At 45.9% G+C, this 21,010-nt stretch overlaps 1 long non-coding RNA gene across 1 annotated transcript in view; it reads left to right on the forward strand.

Annotated features, from left to right (window-relative positions):
* Positions 1–764: 764 nt before the first annotated feature.
* Positions 765–21,010, forward strand: part of LOC147640507 (uncharacterized) — a 39,703-nt gene continuing 19,457 nt past the window's right edge. The window contains exon 1 of the long non-coding RNA XR_015263189.1: positions 765–3,735. This is a non-coding gene — a long non-coding RNA (uncharacterized LOC147640507). The remainder of the gene's footprint in view (positions 3,736–21,010) is intronic.

The following is a 21,010-nucleotide window of genomic DNA, read 5'->3' on the forward strand; positions in this document are numbered from 1 at the left end:
TTGCATCCACTCCTACACTTTGGACATCTTGTGACGGTGTTGATGCAACAACTTTAGTTGATTTCAATGAGTGTAACATTTCATTGCTACTAAGGCTTTCCTTAGATAAACAATCTGGACCATTATCAGCTTGCTCAAGTCTTGTTGACTTACTTGAACCCATTGAGGATTCTGCCATGCTATTAAAATATTGTGTTAAACATCTAGCACTTGTTCCAATACTCTTCTTTTTTGGAGCCATATGTACATGAAAATAAACTTGGAGCTGAAAATTCCCAATTACAAATTTACAATGATTAGAGCTCTCTCTCTCTCTCTCTTGCTTTGAAGGTTCAAAACATTCTTTCAATGCATGCTTAGAACACATAGCTTGAATACATAGAATGGTAGCCATTGACCTCCACACACACGAAGACTATAGCCTATTAAGAGCCAAAAAATGTGCACTTCTATGTTGGCTAAATAAGCACAAATCTGACATTGTTGTCCTTGCTAGTTGAGCACAAATGTGGCATACTTCTAGATACTGCTATCTACTACTACCACTAGATACTACTAGTATTGGTAACTAGATATTACTAGCTGGAAACAACAACAATGCTACTAACTAGATCTACATACTAAGTGGTAGACCTAGACACTAACTAGAGACCAGATTCTAGCCAGTAGATCTATTGTTCTAATGATCCACTATTCTAACTGCTAGAACAATTAGATTATATACATACTTGTTTTTTTTTTGGGGGGCAAAAAGTAGTGTTGACTATATTACTTTGAAGACGAGAATACAAGAAGGCCTTACAGCCGGTGGGCTGCTGTCACAAAATGGATGCAGCTCAAGAGAAACCCAAAAACAGATATACAAGCCTCTCAAGGCGTAATTAGCTATGTGTGGACAAATAGCCACAGCGGGGGCGAATATCGCCACTAAAGACTGAGCGGAGTGCTGGAAGAAGAAGAGCTCCTGATGATCCAATCGTGAAGGAAACGATGTCTCTTTTCCTTCCTTGCCCGATCCCACTGACCCTTGAGCGTGTGAATAATCCTGCTCCAGGTGTCAGCAAAGATCTGAGTCGCAGATGGTGCCTGGTCTCCTAGAATCTGTGAACATTGGGAGGTCCAAACGTGCCAGCCCACAATGCTCCCAATGATCTCCCAAACTGGGTGCCGGGTCATCGCACACACCTACATCTGTCTCTATCAGCTGCCACGGGAAGCTCTCCATGTATGCCCATGTACCCTAGGTAATGAGGAAAATCGGGTCCTGTGGCAAAGACTCATAGGCCAGGTGATGCCCCACCTCTGTGTTGCACCAACAGAAGGCCCCCTCGGTGATCAATCCTAGCTCAGGTGGTGCAGCACATGCTAGGATCCCCATTGCACCAACAGAAGGCCCCCTCGGTGATCAATCCTAGCTCAGGTGGTGCAGCACATGCTAGGATCCCCATTGCACCCTTCCACACTGCCTGGGTGTGTGTACAACCCCAAAGGCAATGCTGCAGGGACTCCTCATCTTGCTGGCCTATCTAGCACTATGCTCGTCCTGTCCCATCTATCGCAGCAGCCAACTCCCACCGGTAGCCCCTTATGGGCCACCATCCAGAGGAAGTAGGATATCTTCCTTGGCTGCCAGCTAGCCCAAAGGGTCTTCCAAAAAGCGCAAAGAAAAACCTTTGAGACCCCCTGAGCATACCATCTGTGTGCTTGGGTGGGTGGCCGACGCTGCAGAGCCCCAAGTACATGCCTGCCAATGCGCGCACTGTAGGAAAAAGGAATTGACCTCTCCGACAAGTCGAGTGGTGACCAACGCCACTCCCCTGGATCCCACTCTACCTCTGCCAAGGTGCGACCCTCCCATATCCAAAGTCTCCAGTCCTGGGCCTACTCCACAAGGGGGTCTATATGCCATTCTTTCATGTGCAGCCCTACAACTCAAATGCACTACCAGGAGAGAAGGGGGTCAATCAAGGCACCATCCCTCTGAAGACAGCTACCATGTGTTTGACTGAGAAGAAAAGTATATGCCATTCTTTCATGTGCAGCCCTACAACTCGAATGCGCTCCCAAGAGAGAAGGGGGTCAATCAAGGCACCATCCCTCTGAAGACGGCTACCATCTGTGAGACTGAGAAGAAAAGTATTGAGAGTCGGAGGCCTGCCCAGCGAGACTACCAATGGAGTGCCTCTTGGAGTAAACTATCCCAACCACCTCTCGTCGCCCAAAAAATGATGATTAGTGATCGAGGCAATCATCCATCCTACAGGGATGGTGGCATCTATCTCCGCTCTCCGAGCCTGGGTCCCCCCTGTCGTACCTGCTATTGCTGCTAGCTCCATTGTCCCTCCAAACCCTGAGCGAGCGCTCTAGTCCACGTGCCCAGTTTTCCCATGGGATATGGGACCACTCTCCAAGCTGCTGTCCTGTACCATCTGTCACCAAGCTACTCCAGATCAATGGCTGTTGGTCGATCTCCTCCTGGCAACTAGGGGGTATCTGTGAGAGGCTGTGCCGCAACCTCCTCCAGACTATGAGGAGGCTGCAGAGGAAAGGGGAGCGAGGCTATGTCAGTGGGGCTGCCGTGAAGATCCACCTGGTAGAGAGTTGCCAATCTCCTCCTCTCCGGGGGGGTGTAGGTGCTGAGACCCTGCTGAAGCAAGAGTTTCCATGTCTGCCCTCTTGGGGTCCACAGATGACCAACTTGCCTAGCAGAGCTTGACTCTGAAGCTCTGGGGTTGATGATGCTTAGACCACACCCTCTGCCTGTGGGAGAATAACTGTCTACCAGGCTACCTTGGCTCTGGTGGCACTGGAGCCATCTATGCCAGACCAAACAAAGTTCCGCACAAGTCGCTTCAACTAAGTCGCTTCAACTGTGCTACACATGAGCGAGAGAAGCACCAACATGAAGCTACATACCAGCATGCGGTGGCAAGAAGGACCTGATTGACCACGAGGGCCGTCCCTACAAGAGATAGTCGTGCCGTGCTCCAAAAGGCTAGCTTCCATCAAATGGAAGCTAGGACAAGTAGGAACTGCTATGCCGGCGTGGTATCCAACCCTATCTAGAATCCTAGGTAGTGCGTCGTCTGACCTCGAGGGATCCAACGGAACCCAAGGAAAATGCCCCACAATGAGCTGGCTCCAGGATCTGTGAGAAAACCAACTGACTTATGCTAGTTGATTTTCGCCCTTGCTGCTAGACAAAACACCTCTAGAGCTAGCCTCACTCTCTCCTCCCGAGACTCTACATCATCCTGAACATAAAGGGCCGTGTCATCTGCATACTCTGAGTCTAGGAGCTCTGTATCGTCCCCCCTGATAGGTAGGCGCATTCCTCAGAGACCGGTGGTCGGGGCTCGGAGGAAGTGAGCCATGGCCTCCGTGAAAGAAAAGGAAGAGATATGGTGCTAGCGGCATCCCTGTCATACCGAGCGCTCGACGAAGAGAGTGAACCTCTCTCCCATCTGGCCTCCGATGATGACCCGGCTGGAGGCTGAGCTGTAGAGGGCTGCAATACCTCTAATCCATGCCTCTGGGAAGCCTAGCCAAAGTAACGTGCCCTCCAGGGATGACCAGTCCACCCTATCATAAGCCTTCTCAAAATCGAGGGGAGGAGTACGGGTAGGTGCTGCCCACTGTGTTGAGCTCACTCTATCGCCTCTGAGAACATGAAGATATTGTCTAGAATGCTGCGATCCTGGACAAATCTGGTTTGTGTGTCGTGAATCAGATCAGGTAAGAGGGGGCAGATGCGGCCACCACTGATCATCTCGGCGAGAGGATTTTGTAGGTTGTGGGGAGGAGGGTGATGGGACGCCATTGTCGGTCTCCCCCTTTGGGGAGGAGACAAATTAGTCCTGACGCGAGGCACTCTCGCATCTGCCCACTGGAAAAGATCTACTATAAGGCTGCGAGGAGGGGCTAGTGGACTTGCTCCCAGAATGTGGTGAAGAATGCTCTAGACAGCCTGTCCTCACCTGGCATTTCTGCCCATCTATGTCCCTCACTGCCTCCTGCATCTTTGTGACTGTGAACGGGGCGAGAAGGGCCTCTCCCATGCTGGGCTGCACAAGGGTCGGCATGTGCCTCCACACCTCCTCCCTGCATCGGCGCGCTCGAGGGTCTAGAGGATCCTGCTGAAATAAGGTCCTGTAGTAGTCTGTCACCATGTCCATGACCTCCTCTGGACCTATCCTGATGCTGCCATCCTACTTCCTGATGAGAGAGCGGATCTGCTCCCCTGCAAACCTCTGACCATGAGTCCTGAAGAACTCTCTGCACATTCGGTCACCTTTCCTAGCCCAGAAGGACTTGGAGGCATGGAATGAGAACTCTGATCGTCTCTGCGTGATCTCCTCCAACATGGCTGGTGCCCTAATCTCCTGAAGCCTGAGCTCCTTAGAACCTAGAGATGACTGTTGCATGCGCTGAATCCAGGCCAAGTCTCTCTGGAGGCCCCTCTCCTTCGCCCACCACTGCTGCCTGACTCGAACTGCCTCCTTGGACTCAGTCAGAGCCTACGATACCTAAGATCCCACCGGGGTCCCACTCTCGATCCCAAAGGCCCACTATCCTGTTGTGAACCTCCACCCTAGCATAGATGGAGTCTGGGATCCTACAAGAGTGGGGGGCTAGGGAGTGGGTAGTTGTGTCTATGGATAAAATGACAGGGGCATGATCGGAAAGTGTCGTCCCTGGTACCACCCCTGATGCTCCCCCTCTGCCTATCGCCCAATCACTGACATAGAAGCGATCCAACCACTCCAAGAGTCTACCACCCTCCCTCTTGTAACCTCATGAGAAGTCCAGGCTCCCTGTCCACCTACTGAAGGAGGGCTCTCTCCAACTGTCCCTCCCTCCTATCGTGAAAAGAAAGGACTCCCACTCCGACTACTCCGCATGAGCGATGCCGGCAAACTCTGGGCCCCGGCCCTGCTGGTCCTCTAACGCCTCAAGGTTGTTGAAGTCCCCTCCATGAGTCCATCTCTGGGACCGATCCTGCCAAAGTGCTCCAGAAGGTGGCTCTCCTCCTCACATCAGTCGGGGCGTAAATATTGAGGATTCCAATCCTAGAACCCTCAATGTCCAAGCCCACCCATAAAGCTCGACTTGGAACTAAAGTTCTGCAAGAGTGGAGCGCCGATGGAGGTACTAACACCTCCGCTCCTCCCCTACTCACCAATCGAGGGCTCCTAGTAGGTGTGTGAATGTCCTAGGAGGACCTTCCCGCACCTGCTAGTCTATGAGGCTGAAAGTTTGTGTTCCTGTAAGCAGGAGCACATCCACCTGCCCAACCAAAGCTGGCTGAAGCTCCTGTCTCAAAATCATTTTCTTGGGACCACGGGTCCTGGAGGAATGGAACCCGTTGACGTTCCAAGAGATGATGCGTATACTCATGAGTGACGAGGAATGGTGGGCAACAAACAGCTATCTGCTCGCAGTCGAAGTCAAAGTCGTTGGTGGATGTCCGGTATGCAGACGAAGGTGCTTCTGTGAAGGTTTAGAGGGGGAGGCTAGATCGTCCATCCCATCTCCTAAAACCTTCAATAGTGGAGTGAGGCCCTTTGTCCCATAATGATAGGCTCTCTCTAGCCAGCTCAAAACCTCTGCCAATGAAATGTTGTAGAAGCTCGCTACCTCTGAGGCCCTCCAAGGGTGGACCTCTGCAGGATAGATCCACTCCAATGGTGGGCGAACCGCTTAGCGCTACAACGCCACCTCAAGCGGACAACCCCCTCCTGCCACTGCTGTCGGAGTAGTTCCCCTACTCTGCTACCAATCCAACTCTGTACCTACTCCTGGGACTGTCTACGGATCGTCTTTCATACACTATCGTCAGTCCACTGCTCTATCCCGTCACTAGTGAGAGTGAAGGAGTAGCTCGGGCCATCATGGGGGGAGAGGGCGGACACTTTACCCTCCACCCCCTTTCAGAGGAAGAAGATACTAATGTCTAGGGTAGGCACGAAATGAGCCTACGCCGGCTGCATCGAAGTAGTCCCACGGTCCTACGTGATAGAACTCCAGAGGTAGAGCTCTGGGGGCTCGCTGAGGGGGTGGGGTCGATGACAAGGATGAAGAAGATCCTGACTGAGGGGTGCTAGCAACCTGTGGGGCAGGTGGTATGCTGGCTGCCTGTGATGGCTCCTAGCTCCCCTTCTCCATCTGGATGCTAGCTGCCAACGTGGGAGATGCCGGTATCGTCCCCTCGGCCCCGGCCTCCTTTGAGATGACGAGCGGTGGGGGCGACGAAGGAGGCGGGGACATAGGAGGAGGGGAGGGAGGAGGCAGCGGAGGAGAGGAGGATGATGAGGAGGGGTTTTCTACTGTGGCATCGGCTGACCTTCTCCTTCCCCTTTCCAGACTGCTGCTGCCTACTACGGCCCACTTCTGCACTCTCAAGGTTGAGGTGGTTTGCCCTTTTTCTTCTTTGGTCTTTTCTTTTTCTTTTCCACCTTTGTCCATCCTTCCTCCCCTGGCGCGGGGTAGGCGTGTGGCGGGTGGAATCCTGGTGCTGCCTGTCGGGTGAGCTGGGGGCAGTGAAGGGCTCTGATCTGGTGAAACGTGGGCAAGACCGTGCTTGGTGTCCAAAACCATGACATCTCAAGCACTGGTTAGGAAGGCCTGTGACTATAAGACTTTGTGTCACAATGCCTGTATCCGTCATGATCTCTAGCTCTAAAGAAATACTATGCGGGTCCAAGACTGCTACTCTGACTCAAGGGACTCCTAGGGCAGCCACCGCATCTACGAACGTATCCTGCATGACGACCCACCCGAAATGTGCCCCCAAGTCTCTGACAATAGGGCGTAGCTCCGCGCTGCGAGACTTGGGAACTATAACGTGACACTGGATGGTGAGGTATGTGGAAGCGCTCGTCGAAGTGAGCTGCACTGAAGCCCCTGTACCACGGACTAGGTTGATGTGATGAGTCTTCTGCCCTCCACGGCAATCGGAGAGCGGTCTAGGAAGGCTCTTGTGGCTCTCAGGTGGGAAAGTCAAAGCCAAGCTATCTCTAGCGATTGATTAACCTTGAGGCTTCCACAAAGGCCTCTGCTTTTCCTTTTAAGCCATGCTTTTCCCAGAATTGCTAAATTGAGCTTTTCCTTTCATGGATTATGTCTCGTACATTGGATCTAAACCTTACCCATGTCAATTGTAGTCTCACCCTTGGAACGTACTGGTTGGGGGCTTATTGACCTATAGAAAGAGCCACAAGTAGGGGCCAAAATAGAAATTCAATTACCTTGGACTAGGCTGCACCTAGAGCAGCCTCAAGAGGACACAATAGACTACTCAGCCTGCAAATATACACACTTGAATGAAGAGCATTGGGATTACCATACCAGTCTCTAGGCAGCCTACTGCTCCAATTCTATGGCCTAGAATATGCCCTTTCTGCTAGTCATATGCTCAGCCAAGCCCTACTACCTGACATAATTCCCTACTGCACTTGGTGACAACTCTGCTATTCCAACTGACCATTATTGCTTGTACTTGCTATTGAATCCCAGCCCAATCAAACCCTGGACAAACTAGAACTTAGTTAGTAGTAACACGAACATGAACAAAAACAAGCTGAGAACATATGCAAGCTACCACGATCCACCCGGGCCTTGCTAGAGTTGAGGCTCCCACAAGCATGTTCCTATATAACTCTAGCATACCATTCCACCACAGAGCCCATCCCCAAGGATCATCCTAAAACCACCACACACATGTCAACCCCCTCAGTCCAAGCCAAACCATCTAGTGGTGTCAATACACTAAACTCCCGCAATAATCTATAGCCACGCTCTTATAAAGAGTAGGCACCTTGCCATAAATAGCATCCCTAGCCAAATATAGCCAGTCAACCCTGTGTTAGTGCTCATGGCTCCAATACCCTACCAGTCTTGACTCTGGATCCCAAGGCTCCCAAGCCCCATTGGATCAAGTCCACTAATCCGAGGATTAGCATCTAGGTACATAACATTCCTCCCCTCTTCAAAGGTTTACTCTTAAGACAAAAGAGAGGAAGGCCCTTTGCAATTTAGCAATCAATTCCCAAGTTGAATTCTCTTCGTCTGTATCCTTCCACTTAAGTTTAAACTTAGGAATCAATTTGTTCCTAAGTACTCTCTCCCTAAAACCAGCATCTCTTTCTAGTTCATGTGGAATAATGTAGGTCAAATCCTCGATGTACACTATTTCACCAAGTGAAACAACATTTGTTTCCAGCCCCAAACATATTTTGACATGAAGGGGAGGTAATTCTATTCTATAAGCAACCTCACCAGCCTTTTTCAAGAGCAAGAAACCCAGAGATGCTTGGACACTAATGAGAACATAAGTGTTGCTACGCTTATAATTGTTGAGGTTCTTTTTTAAAAAATGTTGTTTTGTTTTTTCTTCGTTATGTAATTTGGTTTTTGTTTAATTTTAAGTTTCTTAAAAAACTTAAATCTATAAGATTAGATTTGTTCTAGCCTTATGAAGCTATATATAAAAAGGTCCACAATATCTAGTGGTAACTTCTCTACCAACCATGTCTATAACATCTAGATGCAACTAACCAATAGTCAGCTGGAGGAAGACTTGCCAGTTGTTTGGTTGATACACACTTGTATGTATGAAACTTGCCAATTTTTAGATTCTAGTGCGTAGTCTATAAGGGCTGGCTTCCCTTCATTATTTGGCATCTTTTTACTTCATCTCCTTCAGCCCCACATCTCCCTATGGGTGGGCGCTACCCTCCCAAACTAGCCTTAGATTTACCATCTTTGGACGTCTCATAAAGTAGCCATTTATGGCCAGCCGTCTTCTCCACTCATGGCTCTCCATTCGCTACACAATCCTCTCCAATGCAGAGCAGCAGTCAACATCAGAGGTGCATCACTTAGAATAGATCCAGGGTTGTCATTTTGAGCTATGTGGCCACAGCTCTTTTGAAGGGTGGTTAAGCTTTTCTAAGTAACCCCTATGTAAAAAATGCAAAAACACCAAAAATTAACTTGTCTACAAAAGAGAGGTACCTAAGATTTGATATTACATCTCCAAATAGGCAAAAGGAGGAGGTTAATGTAATAGAGTGTTCCTATAAATTATTGAGAACATGATAGCAGTGCACTCACTCATGGAACAACCAAGCTGAAAATTCCTCAATCAAAGCACTTATGAAAGTTGTCCAATCATAACCATTTTCAGCTTGCGTATCCCCTTTGACCATAGACACATTGGTGACTTGTCGGGAAAGATTTGGCAACAAAGTATCTTTATCTTCTTGCTGTCCAAAAATTACAGAAAACATGCCCTCCAATTCAACACCCATAATATGTGCATAAAGGCCCACATAGTCACACTCCATACATTGGTAAAATATAAAAAAGAACAAAGATCCTCCATCGCTTTTGGCAAAGCCCAAATCTAGCAACATTGAGTGTATAATAGGTCTTCTATCCTCACTCAAAGCAATATGGGAACCAAGAGTCGGCACCAACAATTTACATACATTCATCCTCCTTATCTTGGAAACCAAGAGTCGGCACCAACAATTTACATACATTCATCCTCCTTATCTTGGCTTCACTTGTAGTAGCTTCACCAAACATTGTGCATTGCCTTTCTCCAATCACTCCTATTGAAGAGAAGAGTTTTTGACAATGTGGCTCATCGATAGACAAAGGGTAAAGGGTATCTTATTGCACATATGTATTGAGGAAGAATCATACATAGGCCTTCTTGATCGATATCTATCAAATTGCTGCATAGGCATACCAAATGCATTTTCCCTGCCTTGTTGCATCGGCATCCCCAACACACTTGTCTCATATGCACCACTTTGATGCATAGGCATACCATACACATAAGTTCTACCTTGTTGCATTGAATATGGAGTTAAGTTCCCCTTTCCAAACATAGAACTTTGATCCCGATCTCCTTGTTGCAAATGAGCTTGAGAGATAAATGTTGTGCTTGTTGCATGAGTAGCGTTAAAACAAAGGGTTCATAGACTTGTGGTCTATCAACCATGTCTTGAAACCTTTGGTCCCTTCTAGCTAAATAATTTTGCATAGAGATCGTCAAAATACTTAATTCTCCACTATCATTAAGCATCGGCATTGCATCAAATTCATCCCTTGTTGGCATTGTATCCAAATTCTCATAGTCCTCTTCATCATCATTCTCATCAAATTCATCCCTTGTTGGCATTGTATCGAAATTCTCATAGTCCTCTTCATCACCCTTCTCATCAAATTCCTCCACAAGGTCACATGCATTAATACTCTCACCGGTGCCAAGTTGGAACTCTTCTTCACTTTCATAGATCCGATCTCCATTGCCGCATTGACCAAATCCTCATTCTTATACATGCCCTCATAAAAAGAATCATGACTACCATGAATATCGTAGTCATAGGCATCACGGTCATCATAGACATGATAATCATAGGCATATGCATTGCCACCAGAATTCACACGATCCCAATATCCTTGAGAATCATAAGCATACACTACCTCTTCCGCATCACCCCCTATGTATGTGGGATTTTCAAAGCTATGACTCCCCTCATTGAAGGTACAATCTTCAATGTAACCTTCTTCTTCATAGATGTGAATTCCATTGTTGGTGTCCATGCTATAGCCATTGTCGGTGTCGGTACTATAGCCATCTTCCTCTCCGTAATCACTAGCAACCTCACTATCATAAGCATCCATGGCTTCCCAAGTATTATCCTGGTTTTTTGGTTGGATGGGTTCTCAAACTCCTACGAGCATTTTAGCTCTATAGAGAGGAAATGACGTGTAGAACCTCCATATATGATCACTTTGACCACGATCAATGCAGAAGTACTCTCTATTTTGACTTCTTTGAAAAGTCAACTGGTGAGTAAATTGCCACTTTGACCAAGCAAATAGTGTCCAAATCTTGCAGTTTTTAGCTTGCCGGAATGAGGCAAGAGCATACTATCTAGCCATGATGTCAAAATAAGTTTAGTCCAAAAACCCTAATTTTTGTAGAAACAGGGTATCCATTGAAAAAATGGATGTAGCTGATAGCTCGGGTGTCCGAATGGTGAGGTCTAAGGTAGATGGGAAGCTTAGGGTATGGGGAACCTGACCCTATTCTCACTTTGCCAGAATGAAGTGTTATTTTTTATTGTGGGCAGACTTTTTGTCTTGTGGATAGACTTCCCAAAATTGGAGAAGTAAATGGAGTCCGAAGAATCAAACACTTGAGGGCTCCAAATGTAGCCCTTGGAGAGTAGAATGAGACTAAGCAAAAACTTTGGAAGCAGTCCTAACCCTCTCGGACTGAATTAGGATTTAGTGCCACAGCAAAAAACTATCAAACTTCTCTCCAATTACAATCCGCACTTCCCTTTTGCATTGGCAATGCCTTGGACCTTATTTGAAGGCATGAATCTCAACAATTTGTAACTTGGCATCCACATGTAACCTCAAGTGCCTTGCATAAGTGCTTTTTGCAAAAAAATTGGTAGCACCTCGTTTGTTTTTGCAATCAAATCTCAATATCAAATCAATTGAAATCAATTGCAATACTAAATTCCATGCTTGCCAAATCCTTGCCCAATAAAATACATCCACAATAGTAGGTAGGAAGTTGATGTAGAGCGCTGAAGCTTGCCAATCTCCCTCTTCCCACCCTCGTATCTAGATTGAAACTAGGCACAAGTTGGGGCCATTTCTTCACCACCCATACTTAATCCTCCACCTTACCGTTTTTCCAAGGCACTCACGGTGGCAAGGCAAATTCAAAACATACTTCCCCTAGCTTATCCTCCATATGCCAAGGTACCCTCACACATCCACAATAGGCACTAGGAAGTTGGTGTAGAGTATTAAAGCTTGACGATCTCCCAGCCAGCTCTTCCCACCCTCGTATCTAGGTCGAAACTAGGCACAAGTTGGGGCCATTTTTTCACCACCGGTACCTAATGCTCTACCTTACCACTTTTCCAAGGCACTCATCACGGGGCGGCAAGGCAGATTCAAGACATACTCCCCCGGCTTCTCCTCCATATGCCAAGGTACCCTTACACATCACTTGCTTACTAGAAAATGAAATATAAATACAAGTGTGTGTGAGTTGTTGTATAGTATGAACTTGAAAGTGTATATGAATTTCACTTACAATTGGCACTTATAGTTGCGTGCCCCATCATTACAATTCATAAGCATAAGCTTTCAATATATCCGGTACCGAATCCTTCATCAAAAGCTCAAGGAAACACATGAAAGCCAACCATGTGAATCATAGCATACCTCCATGCACCATTATGCATGCAATGTGCCATTACCAACTCCAATGTCACCACAATGCACTCAATCTTGACCATATGAGACCAATATTGCCAAAACAAATCATCAATATGAAGTGCAAACCCCCAATGGCAATATAGGCATATATGTAGCTTCCATGTGAGAATGACAAGAATACTCAATTCTTGTTTAGGACTTCAATTGAGGGCAATCCCATGTAGACTAATTGCTCACCGTTGCACTAATCCATGCAGACCCAATCTGTGCTACTACATTGCACATTTTACAGACCTTCATGTGAAGGCATCATGGAGAAATACACCATTGAAGAGACATTTAACTGGAAGCATGCATTTGAGACTTACTTTAGATCAATAGCAATCTTAGATATGGATTCGTTGGTCCACGATGCGCACAACAGAGTTGGTAAGAAGTTCATGTAGACTCAATCTTTCTATGCTACTACATTACATTACGCATTACAGCCCTTCACATCAAAGGATCACTCTCACTCTATAGTAGCCAACAAGCATTGAAAGAGTTTAAAGTGAAGCCAAGCCAGCAAGAGAGGGGGAGGCGAAGGCAACAATAGGTTGCTTATCTTACAAAAATGTGAATGGGCTAGAGTAGGCTTAGTTTTACATATTCAAGCCTATGTTTGTATGCGTTGATATGGTGGAAGAGTGGAGGTAGATCAAAAAGCTGGTTATTGCTTTTGTAGGCATTGTTTGTGGTGGCTGTTGGAAGACTCCATATCCATCTGCAGACAGCTTTGGTGCCCATCTTGCTGCTATCCGTGCTTAGCAAACTAGCCAAAATGAGTGCCCTTCTCATCACTACTCAGTCCAAGAAGCTGTGCCAAAAGTCTTCTACCATGCATATGCCTATGGTTATCCACCAAGGTGGTCTGTCTCGTCGCCAAAGAAGGTCTTCAACCGTTGGTTCGGACATAAATTGGATGTTGATTGCCACACGATCAGATACATAGAGATGCCACGATGGCTGATCTTGAATCACCATGTAATTGGCCTCCACAAGCTTACTTAGGCTTTGGGTGAGCTTAATACGACATTGAAATTGCATGTGAGCTACGATCCGCGCCTGTGATCAGTTGCCCATCATTCGTCTTCTAGCTTCATGAAATGGAAGGAGGAGTTGCTTGTTGATGATTGTCCCAAAGGATAGCAAAAGATTTGAGTAAAAATTGGTCCCATGGCCATGGAAATTGCACAGAGCAAGAGATTATTGAGGAAAAAGATTTTGATTATTAACATCTCTAATCATGATTAGCAAATTTCTCCCAATTTTGGTTCTCCCATTCAAATTTAGAGCAGCTACCTCAGATTTTGTCTCGAGACACTGACCCATAGCCCTCCCCCCAAAAGCTTAGAACAACCAAAAATCAAAGAAATTTTCATCATCCCACAATCACCATATCCATTTCTTGATCAAGAAATCAAGAAAATCAAGAAAGTTAAAAAAAAACCAAGAAAATGTAAGAAATTTTAAAAAAAAATCAAAAAATTAGATCAAAGACATGGCTTTGATATCAATGAAAGAAAGTGGCACCCTAGATTTAGCCTAATTAGCCTAGGATTAAGAAAAGTATAAAAGATTAGCCTAAGATTAGAACAAGAAGAGAAACCAAAGAACTTGTGTAATCTTGATTATCAAAAAGGTTCAAATGATTCATATTATATTGGCCCATATTCACTTATATACTAGGCCACCCTTTCACACTACACTTATTCATGTCCATAGGCATGCCCAACCCTAGTCCTAGCCTAAGATTAGAACAAGAAGAGAAACCAAAGAACTTGTGTAATCTTGATCATCAAAAAGGTTCAAATGATTCATATTACATTGGCCCATATTCACTTATATACTAGGCCACCCTTTCACACTACACTTATTCATACATTGGCCCATATTCACTTATATACTAGGCCACCCTTTCACACTACACTTATATACTAGGCCACCCTTTCACACTACACTTATTCATGTCCATAGGCATGCCCAACCCTAGTCCTAGCCCTTGGCCCCTTTCACATCGCCTTCATCCCTTGGCCTTGGGCCCAAATTGACTTGAGTCCCTTTTAACTTTGTTAAAATGATAAATACATCCATCCCCTAATCTTAATGCAATAATGGTTAATCTTTTTTTATCCCAGCTTAACCAAATATTTTTTGCAATATCTTCATTTTCTAAGTACTTCTCTCCCCCACTAACAATCCCCTCTAAAGTGATTCCTTTAGAAGAACTTGACTTGGACTTGCCAAGTATAAAACCCTTTAGTGCTCTTTTCAAACACAAATGGGGTTGCCATTGTATACAAATGAGGTGAATGAGAAGGTCTTTTGACTTGAGTATATCTCAAGGCTAGGTTTTGATAGCTTGGGTTTCCTTGAGACTTTAGAACTTAAAGATGGCAATCACCGCCGCTGGGTTAGGGGACCTGGTCGTAGAGGTGGATGAATTTGTGGGGAAGCGCCTGACCATGGATTCTTCAATACATGGATGTTGTGTTGACAGGGGCATGAACCATGTGAAGTTGAATTGCAACTTCGGGTTCTGCTGTTGTTCATCATGGAACATCTTCCAGGCCCACCGTCTTCGAATAGAAAGGTAATCAGGGCTGAACCTTAGTGCGCGAGGTGCATTACAATAGACCTTCCAACCATATGAAGGGTTTGCTGAGAGGAAGGGATGCCGTCCGCCCGCGGGTTGCTCACCCATGAGATTGAATGTGATGGGATGAGCAGCGGAGCGGGTGGCCGGTGGTATCCGCGGTCGTGGATTCAGGGTGGGTGGTCATGCCTCTAGGTTTGTGTGCTTGGCATCGAGGTATGGGTGAAGGAAATATATGTCGAAGGTGATCGGTGATGTGGGTGATGGGGGGGTGATTTTGGAGTTGTCAATTGATTAGGATGACGATGGCCAGCTCAAACTCCATGCGGTCTAGAGGATCACACCAATTCAAAGGTTTGGGCAGAGGGTCTACTTCCTTGTGCTTGAATGGTGGTGGTGGCAGAATCTTCCCTTCTTCGAGTGGTGGGTTGTGGAGCCAGCGACGACGAGGGTGGAGGGGGTGTTGATGATGAAGGGGGTGTGGTGAGGCTGACATAGAGAAAAGGTGGGGGTTTGGCAGATGTGGAGGGTATATCCTAGAATGCTTTGTATGTTCCTAAGTTAAGGGATAGTGAAGGTTAGCAAGGGGGGTGTGGGTGATGGGGGTGGAGTGGGAAAATGAAGGGGGGGAGAAGAAGGTGGGGCACAAGAAAGAGGAAGAGTGGAGGTGATTTTTTTGAGGGGGGTGGTGGGGGTGGGAGTTGTGTGTGAGGAGGTGAAAACAGACTTGCCAATTGGAGAAGTAAATGGAGTCCGAATCGAACACTTGAGGGCTACAAACGTAGCCCTTGGAGAGTAGAATGAGACTAAGCAAAAACTTTGGAAGCAGTCCTAACCCTCTCGGACTGAATCAGGATTTAGTGCCACAGCACAAAACTATTAAACTTCTCTCCAATTACAATCCTCACTTCCCTTTTGCATTGGCAATGTCTTGGACCTTATTTGAAGGCATATAGCCCTCCCACCAAAAGCTTAGAACGACCAAAAATCAAAGAAATATTTATCATCCCACAATCACCATATCCATTTCTTGATCAAGAAATCAAGAAAATCAAGAAAGTTCAAGAAAAACCAAGAAAATGCAAGAAATTTAAAAAAAATCAAAAAATTAGATCAAAGACATGGATTTGATATCAATGAAAGAAAGTGGCACCCTAAATTTAGCCTAAGGATTAAGGAAAGCATAAAAGATTAGCCTAAGATTAGAACAAGAAGAGAAACCAAAGAACTTGTGTAATCTTGATTATCAAAAAGGTTCAAAAGATTCATATTACATTGGCCCATATTCACTTAATATACTAGGCCACCCTTTCACACTACACTTATTCATGTCCATGGGCATGCCCAACCCTAGTCCTAGCCCTTGGCCCCTTTCACATCGCCTTCATCCCTCTTGGCCTTGGGCCCAAATTTTCCCTTTTAACTTTGTTAAAATGATAAATACATCCATCCCCTAATCTTAATGCAATAATGATTAATCCTTTTTTATCCCAGCTTAACCAAATATTTTTTGCAATATCTTCATTTTCTAAGTACTTCTCTCTGCCACTAAACAATCCCCTAAAGTGATTCCTTTACAAGAACTTGACTTTGACTTGCCAAGTATAAAACCCTTTAGTGCTCTTTTCAAACACAAATGGGGTTGCCTTTGTATACAAATGAGGTGAATGAGAAGGTCTTTTGACTTGAGTATATCTCAAGGCCAGGTTTTGATAGCTTGGGTTTCCTTGAGACTTTAGAACTTAAAGATGGCAATCACCGATGGGTCGCGGGACCTGGTCGTATAGCGGATGAATTCGTGGGGAAGCGCGTGATCATGGATTCTTCAATACATGGATGTTGTGTTGACAGGGACGTGAACCATGTGAAGTTGAATTGTAACTTCGGGTTCTGCTGTTGTTCTTCATCATGGAACGTCTTCTAGGCCAACCGTCTTTGAATGGGAAGGTAATCAGGGCTGAACCTTAGTGCGCGAGGTGTGTTACAATAGACCTTCCAACCATATGAAGGGTTTGCTGAGGAAGGGTCGTCCGCCAAGCCGGCTTCTCACCCATGAGATTGAATGTGATGGGACGAGCAGCAGCAGTGGTGGGTGGCCGGTGGTATCTGCCGCCATGGATTCGGGGTGGGTGGTCATGCCGCTAGGTTGTGTGCTTGTTGGCGTCGAGGTATGGGTGAAGGAAATATATGTCGAAGGTGATTGGTGACGTGGGTGATGGGGTGATTTTGGAGTTGTCAATTGATTAGGATGACGATGGCTAGCTCAAACTCCATGCAATCCAGAGGATCACACCAATTCAAAGGGTTTGGAAGAGGGTCTACTTCGTCGTGCTCGAATGGTGGTGATGGCAAAATCTCCCCTTCTTTGAGTGGTGGGTTGTGGAGCCAGCGAGGGTGGAGGGGGTGTTGATGAGGAAGGGGGTGTGGTGAGGATGACGTTGAGAAAAGGTGGGGGTTTGGCAGATGTAGAGGGTATATCCTAGAATGCTTTGTATGTTCCTAAGTTAAGGGATAGTGAAGGTGGCAAGGGGGGTGTGGGTGATGGGGGTGGAGTGGGAAAGTGAACGGGGGGAGAAGAAGGTGGGGCACGAAAAAGAGGAAGAGTGGAGATGCTTGAGGGGGGTGGGAGTTGTGTGTGAGGAGGTGAAAACATGGAGCCTAAAATGGGGGAGGAGGGGGTGGTGGTGAAGAAGATTGTGGGGGTGGAGGAGGGAAAGTTAAGGGATAGTGAAGGTGGCGAGGGAGGTGTGGGTGATGGGGGTGGAGTGGGAAAGTGAACGGGGGGAGAAGAAGGTGGGGCAAGAAAAAGAGAAAGAGTGGAGGTGCTTGAGGGGGGTGGGAGTTGTGTGTGAGGAGGTGAAAACATGGAGCCTAAAATGGGGGAGGAGGGGGTGGTGGTGAAGAAGATCGTGGGGGTGGAGGAGGCAAGCCACCCTGCCCATCAGTGCCGTCGTCGTTATCGTCTAGGGGGGTAGGGCCAGTTGCCATTATCATCAGCCTTAGGATCGTGAGTATAGAAAAAATCATGACAGCCTCGGCTTCACTGTAAAGGCAATGTGTGTGTTGTCGAACTGGCATATGCTAGTGTAGGATTTACAAATATGTTCCTAGAGCCTTAGAGGCTAATACAATGATGCCATCTAAGTCTTTATTTGATGTCGATGAAGATGTACACCTCAATGATGGTGCACCCCACTCTTTGTGCTTTCTTGACCTCTTGTAGTTGACATGCTTTAGACATACATGCCATTGCTTCCACATGCTTTCCACCTTGACCATTCTCACGCAATGATCAAAACAAGGCTGCCACCCTTGCTTAAGTGGTTTTCTTATAGATGTTCCTTCAACATGCTTGATGCTTCCTTTAATACCATACCTCCTCCATGGGCAATGAGGTAGATTTATATGGGAAAGGGAAAGGGAGGGTCTTACCACTTGCCTTATGAATTGGTCAAGGGTAGTGTCTACTCCACAATTACAACAACTTTTGTGCATGTTGGTTACATGATACCCATTAGGATTTGAAGATACAAGCTTAATGAGAGTGAGTAAGTGGTTGAGGTAAATGCTCAAACCAATAAGGTACATCATCCTTGGCTCAAGAAGGAGAGGGCATGGCTCATAATGTTGCCAATGCCTCTTACAAAGACAATGCCAAGAGATGTTTAAAATCATGACAAACAACAAGGTAGAGCACTTAGTGATGCTATGCTCAACCTTACAACTCATCTTAGAAGATGAAAATGTTGAATATGCAGCGGAATAACATGCCCTCAACTTAGTGTACATGTGCCTAACTTTAAAACCACTCAAAATAATGAGTTTTATGATGAAAAACCAGAAATCTTCAACCTCTTTGGCTTATGGGATGAAGACAATGGCTTATGGTTGCACCATTTCTCCTTGGAAGAAACGGGTTGACGATGAAGACTTGTAATGTGGCACTTATGGTGTATGCCCGGCCTTCAATGTTGATGAAGAAGAGCCTCCTTAGTGTTAAAGACCTCCTCCTTAGATGGTTAAGACCACATTAGTGTTAAGCAACACTTTGTTTGGTGATTAAGATCACCACCCATTAGTGTTTAAAAAACACGATTAGTGCTTAGGAGCACATTTTTAGCATCTAATGACGCTTGTATTGGTGATTAGATTCACCATTAGTGTTTAATAACACTCTTAGTGTTTAAAAACACCTTAGAATAACTCCCCTTTGCTGGATTAGAAGCTTCATTAGTGTTTAATCAACACTATTAGTGCTCATAAGCACACTTTGAAAAGCTTTGAGAACTTGAAGGTGATGTTGATGATGGAGCTTGATGAGAATGAGGCTTATGGATACCTCATGTGGTTGGCCACCGCTTCAAACTCAAGAGAAGGATCAACAACAATCATTCACAACATCACTTGGGTGATTAGAGCAAGGAGGGAAGGATTAGAGCAAGAAAAAAATCAAATTGGAAGCTTTAATGGAAAGCTTCCATGGAATTGAAAAAGGACTGCCTGGTTTTTTTTGCTATAACCGGCGGATCAAACCTCCAATCGAGCTCAAATTTGAGCTGTGGACTCTTGACTCAATGGGCTTCACAAGCCCTAAGGCTATGCAGCCTGTAATGGATTGTAGGCAGCGTATTACTGTACGACCATGCCTACAGCCAGAAACTGCACCGGGCTACACCAGTCGTAATGCCGCCGCGAGGAGAGAAGGAATCAGTCGATTGACAGTACGAATGCATGCGCCCAGGTCTCCTCTTCATTTCCCATGTTGAGATCTCCCAGAGATATGGCCTCTACAAGCTGGTAGAGCTCCTCCACTGCCAAGGGGTTGAGCTCCACAAGTAGAAGATAAGGAAAAAATGAAAAAGAATGACCTAATCTACACAACAAGGGACCTAATCAACCTAGGCTCTAGATACCATGTTGAGAAAACGTGGTGCTCATGCTAGATCAAGTGTGTGGAGGAAAAGAACTCACAAAATACAAGAACAATATCTTGCTTATTAAGTTGTTTATGAATACAACTAGGCCTTGCTCAATACAAAATGCCTCCTAGCTCCACCTTTAAATAGATGAGCTAGTGGACCTTAAGTCCCTTCACACACACACCCTTCTCATCCCCTTCTACATAACCTTAGTCTCTTAATATAGACCGGTGTAAAGGAGCTTGTGCTTAACTTTACGGTGATTCTTCATCAGAGAATGACCAGTGTGTCCATTGACTTGCTTCATCAATGCTTTGCCCAGGTGGGAGAGTTGTGTGGGGTGCTTCACGTGCTCCTCGAATGGACCGCTGTGGTAGGTCTCTTCCTTCTCAGAGAAGTGTGGTGGAGCACTTCCAGGGATGAGTCGCAAGTTTTTTACATATTACTAGCTAGTTGTGAGGGTAAGAGCTTGGGGAAAAAATTTGCAATAGTTTGGTTGGATGAGAGTGAAAATTCTTTTCCATAGAACAATTTTTGTCTGAGATTTACTTCATCTATCGTACCATAACAGAATTGAGTCTCAATTTAAAGATCCATCAGTCCAGCCAGTCCCGTGGGTTAGCCAACCACCCAACCACTGTAGTGATGGGATCCAATTAAGAATTTGGTTAGGTTTTGTCCCGGGTACCAAGGAAGAGAGTTCCCAGGCCCCCTAGGCAGATATTCATGTAAACTTAAAACTAGTCACACCACTTACACACCCAATATGAAATTGCCTTTTTCTCAGCATCAGCTATCTTTAAAACAATCATTTAATGAAACCATTGTGTCACTAATCACAATCCTCAAAATCTCTAGTTGAATCCTTATTTCCAATCATTCCTTCATCAGTGTACCTATGGCATCAACCAGAACTCTCACCACCTGTTCACTCATTCAGGGGCCTTTTCGATAGTTCCTAGCTCATAGTAACCGGCAATATATTCACATATCAAAATGGAATCTCCGTTGAAGATCAGCAAGATCAACCAACGGATCCATATAAAAGAGCCATGGACTCATCCGTTGAGGACCAGCAAGGTCAACCAACCAGATCCATGCCCGAATTCAGAAACAACTCTTACTCCTTGTTCGAATATCTTCCCCGATGTACGTGTGGGTATCTTCGGCGACCCAGAGCCCCGAGCACCGTATG

This window comes from Cibotium barometz, chromosome 3, assembly GCF_041138505.1.
Source record: "Cibotium barometz isolate CiBa-2024 chromosome 3, ASM4113850v1, whole genome shotgun sequence".
NCBI classification, from domain to species: Eukaryota; Viridiplantae; Streptophyta; class Polypodiopsida; order Cyatheales; family Cibotiaceae; genus Cibotium; species Cibotium barometz.